This window comes from Sorex fumeus, unplaced genomic scaffold (assembly GCF_029834395.1).
Source record: "Sorex fumeus unplaced genomic scaffold, SorFum_2.1 ptg000035l, whole genome shotgun sequence".
NCBI classification, from domain to species: domain Eukaryota; kingdom Metazoa; phylum Chordata; class Mammalia; order Eulipotyphla; family Soricidae; genus Sorex; species Sorex fumeus.
The window spans coordinates 9,326,682-9,344,254 of NW_026606092.1; the positions used below are offsets into that span (position 1 = coordinate 9,326,682).

General features: G+C 36.1%; 1 protein-coding gene across 1 annotated transcript in view; it reads right to left on the reverse strand.

Moving 5' to 3' along the window:
• Window positions 1-17,573, reverse strand: part of KCNJ3 (potassium inwardly rectifying channel subfamily J member 3) — a 171,452-nt gene that overhangs the window by 26,135 nt on the left and 127,744 nt on the right. The gene's annotated exons all lie outside the window — the stretch shown is intronic.

Consider the following 17,573-nt stretch of genomic DNA (forward strand, 5'->3'; position numbering starts at 1 on the left):
TAGATCTACCTCCATATTTTTTCTAACTGCTGCTAAATTTGAATATTCTGATTCATAAAAGCATAAAGGGTTTTAAAATCTATTTTAAGTATAACTTTTAAGGATAATTACTTTTGAAGGCAGAATAAAAAGTCACATATTTGGACTGGAGAGCTAGTACAGTGGGTTGGATGCTACTCTTGCATGTGGCTAACCTGGCGTTGATCCCCCAGCACCTCATAATGGTCCCTCAAACCTCACCAGGAGTAAACCCTAAGCACCTGCAGGTATGGCACCCCAAACAAAACAAGAGTCATATATTCAATCATTCTATTAAACTTGAATATGTTAAACACTATTTTCATATTGTATAATATCTGTCCTACTTATACAATTAGACAGGCACATCTCTTTCACTTTGCCTATTGACTATTTTTTTATTTCCACAAAATTAATGAAAGAAATAAGTATATTTTATATGCAGTCAAGGTGAACTTCCAAAATTCATGTTTCTGCAGAGATACAACTATGCAATCATTTTAAGTATGAAGAAAAAAATCAACATAATGATTTAATTCATTATGATTGTTTATACCATCCACAAAGACACTGTTCCTTTGAGACTGATGTTACTAATTATATGTAAGATCAGGCTCTTTTTTACCTGTTTAGTTTCTCCAGAAGTTAGCATAGTTTAAATTATCTATTCAAATATTATATCTTAAAGTGAAATAATATCTAATAAATGGTAGCAGTAGAGTTTACTATAAAGGGCTATCATATAAGTTCTAAGTCGACTATTATGAGAATATGCTATATGTTTTAAAAGAGACATTTTCCTATGTCTATAGGAGAAGGATGAAAGTATGAAAGCAATATTTTTTAAGTGTGACAAAAAGTAAACATTCAAATCTTCAGTCTGCCAGAAGTGCTTTTAACATCCTACTTATGAGATTTAAGCTTTAGGGACTTTCACTTACACAAGATTTTTTTTTATTTTCATGCTCTTTATTTTATAATTTGCTAATTTTTTACTTAATGAGAGTTCTCCAAATATGGAAGCATTCATCTCTACCCAGATTTGCACCTGCAAAGTGCTGTCACAAGTAATAAAAGACTCACTAACTTAAATTGCATGCACAGTTAAAAATATTTGCTCTTACCTTTGAGATGATTTGTTTCATAATTCAGCTTTTTTAATATTTGAGAAATTGGGAAGATTACACATCATGCATACCTTTCACAGGCATTCTCTATTTTACCTCAAGAATATAATTCATTTCGCTTAGCATGATACTTTCCATGTAGTACCACTCGTATGTAAATTTCATGACTTCAACTTTTCTAACAGCTACATAGTACTCCATTGTGTAGATGTACCAAAGTTTCTTTAATCAGTCATCTGTTCTTGGGCACTCAGGTTTTTTTCCAGATTCTATCTGTTTACAGACGTCACTTCAACTATACTTTTTTTGCCTCTCTGGGATACCCAGGAGTGGTATTGCTGGGTCAAATGGGAGCTCAATTTCTAATTTTTTGAGAACTGCCGATACTGTTTTCAGTACCAGGAGGTTTACTCCATGGCTTGGAGGCCAGCCACACACACACACTAGGGGAAAAGGCAGCTCAGATAGAGAAGGGAGCACTAAATAAAGGGTGTTGGGAGGATCCTTCCAGGATGGGAGATGCATGCTGAGAGTAGATTATAGACTGAACAAGATTGCCACTCAATGCCTCTTTTGCAAACCACAGCACCCAAAAGGAGAGAGAACAAAAGGAAATGCCCTGCCACAGAGGCAGGGTGGGACTGGGGGGATGGGGGGGTATCAGGGATACTGGGATCAGTGATGGTGGAGAATGGGCACTGGTGTAGGAATGGGTATTCGATCATTGTATAACTGAAACCCAAGCACAAAAATTTGTAAATCTACAACTGTACCTCATGGTGTTTCACTAAAAATTTTTTTTAAAAAAGAATATAATTCATTCATACATGCTCATTCAACAAGTTTTTATTGCCCCTCCATTGTTGTATGTATCTGATATTACAACTTTTGGTTGCAATAGAGACAAATGATAAAGATTTTTAAAAAAATACCAAAGTGCCTGGTCCTTGTGATGTTTTGGTCTCATAGTCTGAGTGTCCTTTAGCACACTACAGATATTCATCCACATTCACATTACACTTTAGTTTATTTTATTTTAGAAATTTTTATTGAGACACTGTGATTTGCAAAGTTGTTCATACAATACTACAACACCAATTCCATCACAAATGTCCCCTTTCCTCCACCAATATTTCCTAACTTGATACCATGTTTTGTGCCTCTTACTCCAAAGCTAGTTCAAAAAACGGTTTGCCACAACGCCTAGATTCTATACAAATAAGGATGTTTCTAACAGTCTCAATTCATATCTTTTATGAGGGATTCAATAAATGTTGGTTATCATCACTACTACGAATTTTATTCACTGTCACTGTCTTCCCGTTGTTCATCGATTTGCTTGAGCAGGCCCAGTAACATTGAGAGACTTGTTACTGTGTTTGGCATATCGAGTACACCCTGTGTAGCTTCCCAGGCTTTGCCATGCAGGCGAGATACTCTCGGTAGCTTGCTGGGCTCTCAGAGAGGGGTGGAGGAATCTAACTTAGGTTGGCCATGTTGGCCGCTTGCAAGGCAAATGCCCTACCCATTGTGCTATCGCTCCAGCCCACTAATTTTATTCTCATTTAAAATTTTTATTTTGAAGCACTAAAACAATTTTTATGGTTATGGCTAAACATTTGCACTTCCTTTAAACACCTGAAAAAAGTTCTACCAGAAAATGAGTATTTGGTATATATTGAGGGAAGATTGTCCTTATCACATGAAAAAAATGTGTCACTCTACTCAGTGGGGTGTAATTGATGTGTTTGTTCAAATACCCTGACACAGAATGATAGTAGTTTGCAAATATCACCTCAACTGCTTTGTGGAGAAAATATCTGATCAGAATAGGATGAAAGCAAGTATGCGAGCTAGAACCTGTTGTAAATGCTATTGCCAAATAAAAGTGGTCATGGGGAGAGACGAAAAAATATTTAGAAGACAAATTAAACAGGACTTGACAAGTGGTTGACACTAGAAGGTGGTAAAGATCAACTGTTTTATTGTTAAAATGATAAAGATGGACAGGCTCTAAAATTTCACCTGTATTCTCATAAAAATGCCAAGATAAAAGTATTAAATAAAAGTGTACACTTTATTTTATTAATTTTCTGAATAAATTTGTCTGACAGTTTTGTACCATCATGCCTCCCAACTTACAATCCTAGCATTTGCATATAGCATAGAAAAATAGACCTCATGTAACCTGTGCCATTAAACTAAGAACAATTATGCTTTCACTTAAGCTGTCTTTCTGTTCTGCTAAACTCAAGGAAATACTATAACCAAAATGACACTCTCAAATCTCAACTTTCTATTTTGGGTATTAATTTCATTAATTTTGACTTCTGCATTTTACTCTGTGCTTTGACAACACATCACCTAGTGGGTCACAACCAATTAGATAAGATTAAATAAATTGAACCGAATGCATGATGCACATTTCAATGCAAGATTTTTCCAAGGCTCCTTTCGGAGCAGATGGGTATCAATATATCACTATTATTTGAGATATTAAAAAATATAGTTTTAATACATATTGAAATTTCCTCTACTCAACACAACCTATAAGAATATAGCCAAAATCAACTCATATTTTAAGGTATATGTGTCACAAGATAAGAAATTATACTTTAATAAAAATTAATGTATACGTTATTATGAACAATTAAGTTGACAGAGATGTAAACCTATAAGTGAGTTGAAAAGCATTATAGTAAGTGGAATGACTATTTCATGTAAAGAAAACAGAATAATTTGTTAGATATGCTTTAGAAAACATCAAAACAGTAATTTGTATTAAAATTGTATCAATTACTTATTTATGGGCTGGAGCGATAGCACAGCAGTAGGGCATTTGCCTTGTGCATTGCCGGCCCCGCCGAGCCGGGTTCGATTCCTCTGCCCCTCTCAGAGAGCCTGGCAAGCTACCGAGATTATCTCGCCCACACAGCAAAGCCTGGCAAGCTACCCATGACATATTCAATATGCCAAACACAGTAACAAGTCTCATGATGGAGACGTTTCTGGGCCTGCTCGAGCAAATTGATGAACAACAGGAGGACAGTGACAGTGACAGTGACTTATTTATGCCTGAATGTGGCCACAACCCCTGACCCTAAAAAAAAAAAGTTAACTCAATGGAACAAAAGACTTTGACATTATACCCTAAAGCAAAAATATATCAAAGAAAACATAGTAATACTCCATGATATTGGCTTCAGTGGTACCTTCCAGTAATTCTACTCCAATTTTAAGGGGATAAGGGCAAAAATAAAAAATGAGATTGCATCAAAGTTTAAAACAATTGATTTGTGAAAGAAACTATAACTAAAACAAAAAGACATCCAATTGCATGTGAACATTTACAACAACATATCTGACATGTTCAAAAGAGAAAAGATATATCTAATATTTATAAAAACGAATAACAAGACACAACACAATAACTACTAAAATATTTTCATAAAAATATTTGGGAAAACCACATTAATAGAAGGAAAGAAAAATCATATGATCATTTCTACAGATACAATAAAATATTTGACAAGATTCAAACTATTACTATTATATTAGTGAGTACATTTTTCAAAACTCTAATATCTGAGTCAACTTAACAAATGAGGCAAATAATGCATTTAGTAAAAACTATTGATTAGTACTGAAAGGAAAGACACAAGGAAATGGAAATAAACTCCTTGTTCATGGTCTGGAAGAATCAATTATACCCAAATGATCATTATACCCAAAGAAATATATGGATTCAATGCAACCTACATCAAATGTCTAGTTGGCATTCTCAAAGGATGTAGAATGAATAAATCTAAAATTTGTGTAAAGCCACCAGTGTAGACCCTGACTTTAAATTATAATATAAACCTTTTTTAACTGAAATACAAAACTATAATACAAAACAAAGTCACAGTAATTAAAACTTCATGATATTAGACTAAGGATAGACTTTAAAATTAATGAAATAGAATGGAAAGCCCAGCGGTAGACCTTTGTATATAAAGACAGTTAAAATGACAAAGCATGTAAGGTGAAAAAGGGAAGTCTCTTCCACATATGGTACTAGAAAAACTCTAGTCTCATGCCAAAAAGAAAAAAAAAAACTACATCTCATCTCACTCCATAAACAAAGGTTAACTCAAGGTGGATTAAAAAATCTCAATATCGGGGCTGGAGCAATAGCACAGCGGGTCGGGTGTTTGCCTTGCACGTGGCTGAACCGGGTTTGATCCCCAGCATCCCATTTGGTCCCCTGAGAACCGCCAAGAGTAATTCCTGATTGCAGAGTCAGGAGTAACCCCTGTGCATTGCCAGGTGTGACCCAAAAAGCAAAAAAAAAAAAATCTCAATATCAGACCAGAATCCATTAAATATTCATCATGTAACAAATAGGCAGATCTCCCCACAATACTGACCTCTTAGGTTTTAAGGAGTCGATGAAGGGAACAAAAGTAGAAAATAAACTAAGGGGAATACATAATATGAAAATTTTATACATAGCCTAAGAAAAAGATAGTCCACTGAATTGGAGAAAATATTCACCTATTGGGAAAAGGATTAATTCCCAGGATACATAAAACTTTCACAAAACTCAATAATATAACTACCAAAACACGGGAGGAACACCTCAGGATACAATTCCTGAAAAAGCAAAAAGAAAAACACAGAGATGGCCCGTAGGCATATGAAGTATTAATCCTGACAGAATATCAAGGAAATGTGAATCAAAATAAAAAGGAAGTATCATCTTACTCCACTGAGAATAATCTACATTTAAAGAGTGGAAAAAGACTGTGTTGATGAAGATGTGGAGCAAAAGGGACACTCATTCTCTGCTGTTGTTGACTATTGTCTGGTCAAGCCTCCTTGGAAAATGATGTGGAGAGTCCCACAGAAAATTAAAAATATAACTTTTTACATAACCCGCTCTATTTCTAGACATTTGTTTTAAGAACACCGAACGTTAATCTGCAAGGCTATTACTATACCTACATTCATCACAGAAATACAATAGCCAAGTCCTGGAAACAAGACAAGTGCCAAATAATAGATAAGTGAATGATCAAATTGCTTGACATACATACACACTAAAATACTACTCAGCTATACTCAGCTATAATAAGGACAAAACTGGAGGGTATCATATTCAGTGCTCTGGAGCGATAGCACAGCGGTAGGGCGTTTGCCTTGCATGTAGCCAACATGGCCGACCCAAGTTCGATTCCTCTGCCCCTCTCGGAGAGCCCGGCAAGCTACCGAGAGTATCTCGCCCGCACGGCAAAGCCTGGTAAGCTATACGTGACGTATTCGATATGCCAAATACAGTAACAGTTGTCACAATGGGGATGTTACTGAGCCCGCTCGAGCAAATTGATGAATAACGGGAGGACCATGACCGTGATCATATTCAGAGAAATATGCCAAAAGGAGAAAGAAAATATATTTTAGAATACAAATTAACACGTGTGGAATATAAAGAAATGAAGCAAAGTAGTTGACAGTGTCCAATGAAAAGAAATCCTTAAACTTTGATGACAGAACTGAGGTTATCAACTGAGAGGAAGGAATGATTCTATGGACAGTGACTGGAAGGATATTAGCACTTTGGTGGTTTATGACATGGTAATATTGTATCCCTAAACCTCATAAATATTAATATCCTTATAAAACCATTTTACCTCAATAAATTAGTAATTGAGAAAAATTATATATTGTTTATGTTTAATATAATTATATTATGTCTAGTTATATATAATATGATTATATATTTTCCAAGGTTCATACTCTTGAGGATTTTATAAAATAGCTTGTCTGTAAAATCCCAATATTTTGTGATATATAAATAATACTTCATAATTTTTAAATGTGGATAATAAAATGGATAATAGTGATTTTCAGAGTTAAGTAACTGTAATGTAGCTGTTCATCTGTTCTAGAATTTTATTTTATTTTATTATTATTTTTTAAATTTTTAATAGTGAGATATCATGAGGTAGAGTTGCAGACTTACACATTTTTGTGCTAGGGTTTTAATTATAAAATGATCAAATACCCATCCCTCCACCAGTGCCCATTTCCCACCACCACGGATCCCAGTATCCCTCCCACCCCCCATCCCCCCATCCCACCCTGCCTCTGTGGCAGGGCATTCCCTTTTGTTCTCTCTCTCTTATTGGGTGTTGTGGTTTGCAAAAGAGGCAATGGGTGACAATCATGTTTGGTCTATAGTCTACTTTCTGCATGCTTCTCCCATCCTGGGAGGATCCTCCCAACACCCTTTATTTCGTGCTCCCTTCTCTATCTGAGCTCCCTTTTCCCCTAGCATGTGTGGCTGGCCTCCAAGCCATGGAATAAAATTCCTGGTACTAATCTCTGCCATTCTTGGGTGTTAGTCTCCTATTTTGTTACTTTATGTTCCCCCAGATGAATGCAATCTTTCTATGTCTATCCCTTTCTTTCTGAGTCATTTCGCTTAACATGATACTTTCCATGTAGTACCACTTGTATGTAAATTTCGTGACTTCGTCTTTTCTAACAGCTACATAGTACTCCATTATGTAAATGTACCAAAGTTTCTTTAACCAGTCATCTGTTCTCGGGCACTCAGGTTTTTTCCAGATTCTGGTTATTGTAAAGAGTGCTGCAATGAACAGACAATTGCAGATGTCACTTCGACTATACTTTTTTGCCTCTCTGGGATATATTCCCAGCAGTGGTATTGCTGGATCAAATGGGAGCTCAATTTCTAATTTTTTGAGAATCCTCCATACTGTTTTCCCAAAGGGCTGAACCAGTTGGCATTCTCACCAACAGTGAAGGAGTGTCCCTTTCTCACCACATCCACGCCAGCATCAGTTGCTTTTGTTCTTGTGGATATGGGCCAGTCTCTGTGGTGTGAAATCTCATTGTGGTTTTGATCTGCATCTTCCTAATGATTAATGATGTGGAGCATTTTCTCATGTGCCTTTTAGCCATTCATATTTCTTCTTTGTGAAAGTTTCTATTCATTTCATCTCCCCATTTTTTGATGGGGTTGAATGTTTTCTTTTTGTAGAGTTCAACCAGTACTTTGTATATCCTTGACATTAACCCCTTATCAGATGTGTATTTGGCAAATATCCATTCCCATTCTGTAGACTGTCTTTGTATTTTGGTCACTGTTTCTTTTGAGGTTCAGAAGCTTCTTAGTTTAAGATAGTCCAGGAAATTTAAAGCAAATGTCAAATTACATCACCCTATCTAAATGAAGTGTAACTTCATATTGTTACATACTGTTCTCCCGTTGTTCATTGATTTGCTCGAGCGGGCTCATTAATGTCTCCATTTTGAGACTTGTTGTTACTGTGTTTGGTATATCAAATACGTCATGGGTAGCTTGCCAAGCTTTGCCGTGCAGGCGAGATACTCTTGGTAGCTCGCCGGGCTCTCTGAGAGGGGCGGAGGAATCGAACTTGGCTTGGCCAGGTTGGCTGTGTGCAAGGCAAATGCCCTACCGCTGTACTATCGCTCCAACCCTCATAGTAAAATAAAATTTTAATATGCCATATTAGTAGTCTTCATTAACATCTATATTTATCAAAGTTTACATACATACCATATTTTAACAGTGTTAGCACTATTTATAGCACATTATCTAGAACACAGAAGGTATATATTAAGATTCTACTGTGTGTTCAACAAAATCTGCTTACATTTAAAAAATCTGAATTACTGAAAATGTATTGACCTGTCCAGAATCTGATGATTAGAATTGTTGTGTTGTTTAACTAAATTGCCTTTGCTTACAATGTCCTATAGGACTCTAAAATTTGTTTTTATTTGTAAATGTCTATCAAGATATACTAGAATATATTAAATATATATAAATTTAAATATATAAATATATTAGAATATATGGAACTGGATACAGTTATTATATTGTATAAACTGGTTAAGAATGAATCTGGAGCCTGATAGATGATACAGCAGATAAGGCAACTCTCTTGCATGCAGCTGACTGGGGTTCAATCCCTGTGCCACCCCGTATGGTCCCTTGAGTACCACCACGAATGATTTCTGAGAGAAAAGCTAGGAATAAGCCCTGAGAACAGGCAGTGAGCTCCCAACACCCCCCAAAAGAATAAAGTATTTAATATCTACAAATTTAAATAAAAATTATGAAACTGATCATTCCTAAATATTTCTGTAAAACACCTAAACAGGTCTGTTTATAATCTATGTAACCCTCAATCCATCCCACATCCTCCAAGTACCAATAGCTTGTTAGATTTATAGAGGTATTGCACCTGCTACTTTACCCCTGTATATCAAACTGGCACGGTTACTGCAAAGGTGCAATGTACTTTCCAGAAACATTTAAATCAACGTGGTGAATCCTATTTCTTTATTTATAAGTTATAAGATGCCACTGTTTAATAAATACTCTGCTTCTAGGTGGGCTGGAGCGATAGCACAGTGGTAGGGTGTTTGCCTTGCGCGCAGCCAGCCTGGCCGAGCTGGGTTCGATTCCTCCACCCCTCTTGGAGAGCTGGGTGAGCTACCAAGAGTATCTCGCCTGCAAGGCAAAGCTTGGCCAGCTACCCGTGACGTATTTGATATGCCAAACACAGTAACAAGAAGTCTCAAAATGGAGACATTACTGGACCCGCTCAAGCAAAATTGATGAACAATGGTAGGACAGTGCTGTGTTGACAATCTGCTGCTAGGTACAAGTGAAGTTACAGAAAAGTAGGAGACACGAGTCTCAAATTGCCCAGGCATCCACAATACGGCAATAAACCTCTGTTCTTCCAGGATGTGTAGCAAACTTTTGCTCAGGTGCCCAGATATCAGCTCCCACACTCAAACTGACAGTAATACAGCAAAAACAGTTATCAGTAGGTTATCAGCACCCTAAGTCATCAGCATCCTGAGAGTTAGAAAATGCAAGACTTGATCTCTATTTGGGCACAGGATTAAAGGCCCACCTGGTTCTTTGTACAGGAATCCCTTCCTTCTTGCCTTCCTGCCTTCCTAGAATTACTGCGAGATACATAGTTACAAAGTTGTTCTCCACTGGGTTTCAGTCATACAGTGTTCTAAAACCAGTCCTTGTATTGTGTAGAGACTTTAAAAAGAGTTTCTCAAACCAAACCATGCTTGGTATTTGGGAGTGGTAATTACAAATTTATGTGATTGTATTTTGTTTCAAACTTTGTTAATAAAATATAGCTGCTCCAAATTAAAATTTACTAAGGTTACAATTTACATATATATATATATATACATATATATATATAGGTAAAGGTAAAAGGTAAAGGCCCTCCCGTTGATCTTCGATTTGCTCGAGCGGGCCCAGTAACATCTCCATTGGAGACTTTGTTGTTACTGTGTCTGGCATATCGAATACTCTCGGTAGCTTGCCGGGCTCTCCGAGAGGGGCGGAGGAATCGAACTCGGGTCGGCCATGTTGGCCGCTTGTAAGGCGAACGCCCTACCGCTGTGCTATACTTTTCGGTTTATCTGAAACAACTGGTCAAAAAATGTAAAACAGAATTGAAGCTTTTTGGAGTCACTGTATAGCATTTTGGTACAAAGAGTATTGCTTAAATTCATAATATTCAGTTTTAATACCCTTATTATTGTGGCAACTTGCTAAAGAAAAAACAGCTATTCAATGTAGCTGTAAATATGTCTTCAATATAAAATGAGTTTTTAATCTTTCAGAAAACCAGATTTTAATGATAGTTCTTAATAAATTATCAATGTGGAATTTTAAAGAATTTTCCCACATTAAATGAAAGGAGGAAAATCCTATGGATTAATACTATAAATGATCAATGTCATCCCTTTATAGAAGGGTTAAGAACTCTTGTGATACTTTATCTGAAAATTTTCAGATGCCAAGGTTAACATTGCAGAAAAAAATTCTGTTGTTGGTCAAAAGGCCAAGTTCTCTAGTTGTTCTTTGTTAACATTTTCACATATCCCGTTGGGCAAGGACTACTTATTATTCATCATTGCCCTTTGTAGTGATCAGATGAGTTTAGCATATACTTGGCTCTATATAAACAACTCGTGAATCTTGATACATGATTCAAGCAACCTTGATTCAAGCAAGCTACCAAGTGACCAAGAATGACATAAGAAGGCAATTAGCATCTAAATCAATCTCTCTTTCTGCCTCTTTCTCCCCAAAGAAATGAATACATTCCATGCCTGGACTACAAGACCAATCTATAGGAGCAAAGCAATATTGAACATTTTTTTCAGCAAAAGTAATGATAAGATTATATTCGGTAATTTGCCAGTCAAGGAGACAGGCTGGAGGATGAGAGGGAACCTGGATACATTCGTGGAGGGAAGTCGACACTGCTGGATACTTGTGCTGTAATGTGTGTGTTGTGTGCTTGAACTGAACTATGGATAAGTTTGTTAGTGCCTTAATAAAAAAAATAAAAATCTTTTAAAAAAGTGAGCACCAATTACTGAAATTGTTATCCTAGCTCTGGATTCTTGGCGAAATATGAATGTACTTATTATTATTTAAAAAATTATTTGACTATACCTGGTCGTGCTCAGATTTACTCCAGGCTCTGTACTCAGGGATCACTCCTGGAGGGCTTAGGGACCACATGGGGTTCTTGGGATCAAAACCCGGGTTAGTTGTGTGCGAAGTAAGCACTCTGCCCACTGTACTATGGATAAGATCTCTTAATTTTTATGTGGTTTAGTAATATGATCACAACAGTCAACATTTATGGTTCTATTGCACAAAGTCACTGCACCTTTATCATGACGAAACTGCTTGCACCTCTCCCACTACAACTGTTTTATGTCACTTCTAGTCTTTTTCTTTCTCAACTAATTCCAAAGCCCTCCCCCAGCTGCTAGATAATTCTAGTTTTATAATCAAAGACTAAGCATTTGTCATTATTTAATACTACAAAGGTATGTTAAATGAAACTTGTTTGTGATAGAGGATCACGATCACAATCATGATCATCCTGTTGTTCGTCGATTGCCTCGAGCAGGCACCAGTAACGTCTCCTTCTTCCTAACCCTGAGATTTTAAAAGAGCCATATTCAATGCTCTTTCAGGGCTCGGAGAATGAAACCTATCATTGTCACTGGCATATTGAGTAGGACACGAAAGTTTGCCAGACTCTGCCTTGCTGGCAGGATACTTTCGGTAGCCTGCCAGGTTCTCCAAAGTAAAAACGAGATAATAAGATGTCATGCTCACCATAGTTAACGCGGATCTGGACACAAATATTTCTAAACAGTATATTTTTCAATTTTGAGATATAATTATTCTCTATGGATAACAAAAACCAACTTTAAAATTATTGTTTCAATATTATTTTGCAAAGTAAATTATTACAAACATTTAAGTTTAAATCTGAATGCAGTGGTATTGTGTGCTTCTTTAATATTTTCATATTCATTAGAAAAAATTTTGAATGCTAATGTTTTCACAAAATACCCAAGGATAAATTTAAATTAAGATTCAACTACTGCTTAGTTAATCTAAAAGCATGTATAATTATAGCACCAAAACTGTTTTTTCTATCAACCACACCAAATTATTTTATCCTATTCTTCACTGGTATGTGGGCTATTCAAATGCAAATAATTAGCATTTGAATAGCTCAAATTGTAATACTTTGGTAAATTAAAATTTATTTAAAAATTATTAGAATAAATAATTTACTTGGAGCAATTAGAACCTCAGTCTTCTTTCTAACAGGTATGAAACATTAACTTTTAAACAAATTATAGCCAAAGTATTCAGAAACTCCTCCAACAAAGTATCATCAATATCAAGTAAATGTTTGTCCAAGAAGCAAAGACAAATAAAAAGATATCTGTTTTCTGGATAACATTGTGCTGATTATCACAAAAAGTCTTCGTAGAATATAAATATAGTAAATGCAATTAATGTCATAAATATAATATAATTCTAAAATAATCCACACTGCTTCATCAATGATAGAAAAGGAATAAGAATGTAAGTGTTGTACAAAGTCAGTAGAGAACTGAAACGATAATAATAATGGTATTTACATACTAGAGATGAAAGTATATGAGTGTTTCCTTTAGTAGTGTATTTTTAATTTCACGTGTTAAAAAACACAGCTAGAGTGATAGCACAGCGGTAGGGCGTTTGCCTTGCATGCAACCAGCCTGGCTGGGCTCGGTTCGATTCCTCTGCCCCTCTCAGAGAGCTCGGCAAGCTACCGAGAGTATCTCGCCCGCAGGGCAAAGCCTGACAAGCTACCCGTGACATATTCGAATGCCAAACACAGTAACAACAAGTCTCACAATGGAGATGTTACTGGGCCTGCTCGAGCAAATTGATGAACAGCAGGAAGATAGACAGTGCAGTGCTATGTTAAAAAAAAGTGCATGTGATCTTTTACACATAACTTGTACCTCTTCAGAGACTGAAAACTTGCTGAATTTTATTTCCAAATAAATACAGTTATCTTACTCCAACACTGGAGTCTGAGAAATATACTGCTACCTTGTTTTTAGTGTTTTTATGAAGTACAATACCATTAAGTTGGAGAAGTCTACAGTTAGTGAACAGTTATGGTGGCAACTGTAAAGTAAAGTAAAGTAAAGGCCCTCCCGTTGATCATCGATTTGCTCAAGCGGGCCCAGTAACGTCTCCATTGGAGACTTTGCTGTTACTGTGTCTGGCATATTAAATACGTCACGGGGAGCTTGCCAGGTTCTGCCATGCGGGCGAGATACTCTCGGTAGCTTGCCGGGCTCTCCAAGAGGGGCGGAGGAATCGAACTCCGGTCGGCCATGTTGGCTGCGTGCAAGACAAACGCCCTACCGCTGTGCTATCGCTCCAACCCTGAAGTACTCTAAATCCAAAACAGAAAAGAACTTGATTGCAGGTTTTAGTTTAGTTTTGCTGTTAGATGTGCTTTTGCTTGGATAAAACAACATATTTTCTTATTCTTCTATTATTTAAAAACCTTTTGGAAAGGTTTGGGTGCTAGAATTTTTGTTTAGTCTCTATAGGTCTGAGAGTATCTCACCTGCAGGGCAAAGCCTGGCAAACTACCCGTGACATATTCAATATGCCAAACACACTAACAACAAGTCTCATGATGGAGATGTTACTGGGCCTGCTCGAGCAAATTGATGAACTACGGGAGGATAGTGCTACAGGGCTCTATAGCTCACTAAGGAACTTATTCCTTTCTTAAAATTAGAAAAGAAATCCTAGAAAGGTACGATATATAACAATTGAATCATGTTTAAATTATGGTACAGAAAACAATTTGCAGAGAACTTGCTTTTGAAGGGATACCAGAAACATTTTGGGGAGGTGGGGAGGAGACATTCAGCAATGCTCAGGATTTACTTCTGGCTCTGTGCTCAAAGATCACTCCTGGAGGTACTTGGGGAACCATATGCAGTGCCAGGAATAGAACCTTGGTAGGCTGCATGCAAGGCCTTACGTGCTATACTATTTCTCTGGCACAAGAAAGTACTTTTTAAATATTTATGCCTCTGCAGAAGACTCTTCATTGTTTGTCTAGCAATCTGATCATTAAAAGAAATAAACAAAAATATCCCCAAAGTCTTGAAATATCATCTATATTCTGCTCTTTAGATCTGGCTATAATTTTCAATACCATTTTCACTGTAGCATTGCACTGTAGCACTGTCCTCCTGTTGTTCATTGATTTGCTCGGGTGGACCCAGTGCAAAAAAAAAGTTATCTTGGGTGTTTTTAGGGATTGACTTTTTCCAGGCCTCAGAAAAAAGTAATAAGCTGAGATGCTGATATTTTATAAAGGAAAAAAAGAAAAGCAGTTAAAGTCTAATGTGGAAAAGAGACATAAGTTGATTATGGAAAGGATGAGGAATTTCACCAGAAAAAATAATAAGGGGTCAAGTGAATAGAAATACTGATGTTTAAAAAGTCTATGAGATCCTAGTGATATGTTAAAACATGTCCATACATACAGAAAGATGTATAATAAAAAAGAACAAAGTGTTCAAAGGGAAAAATAAAACATATTTCCCAAGAAGGAGCTGAAGCAAGAACTCTTTACTATAAATGTTGTTAATCAGAGAAAAAAATATATTTCACTGTGTGATGGACAGAACTATCTCCCCTCAAAATTCATATGCTAAAGCCTTAATAAAATTCTTATACATTGGAATGTGACTGTGCTTGGAGTTAAGGCTTAAAGATGTTGAAAAGAATTCAGGCATGGGGCTCTGCTCTAAGTTAACGACTGATATTCTTAAAAGAAGAGGAAAAAGATAAATAAGGGTTTTATAAGCTTGAGAATATTTCGTTTGAAGACACAGAGAGAAGATGGCCATCTACAAGCCAAGAAGAGAGAGAGGCTTTAGGGCGATCAATGCCAACAATACCTTGATTGTCAATTTCTAACCTCTAGAATTTTGATAAATTTCATTAATTAAAGCATACAGTGACAGCAAAAGCTTACGGAATAGAAAAGAAATATATAGAAGCTAGGTGAGTAGCTAGGTGGCAAGCGCAATTTTCTTTACTGTATAATTCCAGGTAATATGTAACAAAAATTATAAAAGTAGAAATAAATAATGTAAGCAATGATTATCAGTGGATACTAATATGATGGAAAATTCTGATGGGAATATATACAGTTTTATAATCTGTCTTGGAGTGTCTATTTTCCCAACACATTTCTACCATTTAAGCAAAACATTTACCCAGAAAAATTTGCCCAGATTGGCTATGTAGACAAGAACAGGCTGTTTCTGTAATATTAATTTTCTTTTCACTTTGGAAATCATCAGTTTTTACTGAACTAGGATTCTTGACTTTGTATGCATAGAGGACTAATGGGAATTGATGTTTTTTGACTGAGACAGGTTTTAGAACAACATGCATTTGAAGGAGATAATTAAAAGAGGTGCATTAGCATGACTGTATTCATTAAATATCTGGGCACTGGAAATAAAACATGAGGAATGCTTTCCTGTGATTTTTTTTTAAATAAATTCAATGTAGTTGAAAAATTTTAAAAAATTCAATTACTGATTACTGTAATAGACAAATTGGATTAGGTTATAAAAATGTTTTCTTTACTTTAAGAAACATACAAATGGATAGTATGTGTTTCTTTATGTGACAAAAGAATAAATGCAAGTTATAAAATTGGAAATAATTTTTTCAAAAAGCTAGATATAAATTCAGAGCGATAGCACAATGGGTAGGGTGTTTGCCTTGCACGCTGCCGACCCAGGTGAACAGGGTTCGATTCCTTTGCCCCTCTCAGAGACCCCAGCAAGCTACAAAGAGTATCCCACCCGCAAGTCAAAGCCTGGAAAGCTACCCGTGACATATTTGATATGCCAAAAACAGTAACAACAAGTCTCACAGTGGAGACGATATTGGTCCCTGCTCGAGCAAATCAATGAACAACGGGAGGATAGTGCTACAGTGCTACAGTGCTACAGTTTGACAATAACATAAAGAAGCTATAAGACATAGACTTTATATACAACAGAGTCTTTAGGGTATAGAAAAAAAATCGATGGGCGGGTTAATCGACATCTGAGGTGGAAAAAGGATGAAATTTGAATAAAGTATAAATTCTAGTTAATAATATTGCACCAATGCTAACTTATAGTTTTGATCACGGTGACAAGGTTATATAAGATGTCACTATCAGGTCAGAGGAAATAGCTCAAAAGATTATTCAGTTGCTGAATATTTCAGACTTTCTTTCAGTTCTTGAGGTTTCAGAAGACTTGGAAAAAAAATGAGGTGTGTGTGTGTCTGTGTGTGTGTGTCTGTGTGTGTATGAGAGAGAGAGAGTGAGAGAGAGAGAACGAGAAAGAGAGAGAGAGCCATTTCTCTCACAATACTTAACCTCATCACAATAAGGTTTTATTACAAATATAGACACATTGGAGCTTTAATATACAAACAAATTTAGAGGGATATAATTCAATTCATAACATACGTAAACAAGACTTTGTCTTAACTCTCACCAACACAAAGAAGGTGCAGATACCTCTAAATATTCAGACCTGTGTCAGATTTTAATATAATAAAAGTAGGAAAAATTTATGTTAAAATGTTAAAAATGATCTTCTATAGGGCCAAAGAGGTAGAACAGCAGGTACTACTTATAATCAATGGATCTAACCTGGGTTCGATCCTGAGCACTAGATATAGTCCCTATGTCATCAGGAGTGACACAGAGGTAGGACTAAGCCCTGAGCACAGTGGGATATGGCCCCAAATAAAAATAAAATACAACTAAAAGGTGATTCTATTATTCTACAAACAAGAAATATGGGAAATCCTTTTTGATTAATAAAATGACTTAACTTGATCAAATTTTTGCCAAAGTTGTCAAAATAAATGTAAATGTTATTTTGATATGTGGAGCTATAAAGAAACATATGGACTGTAAGACAAAGGTT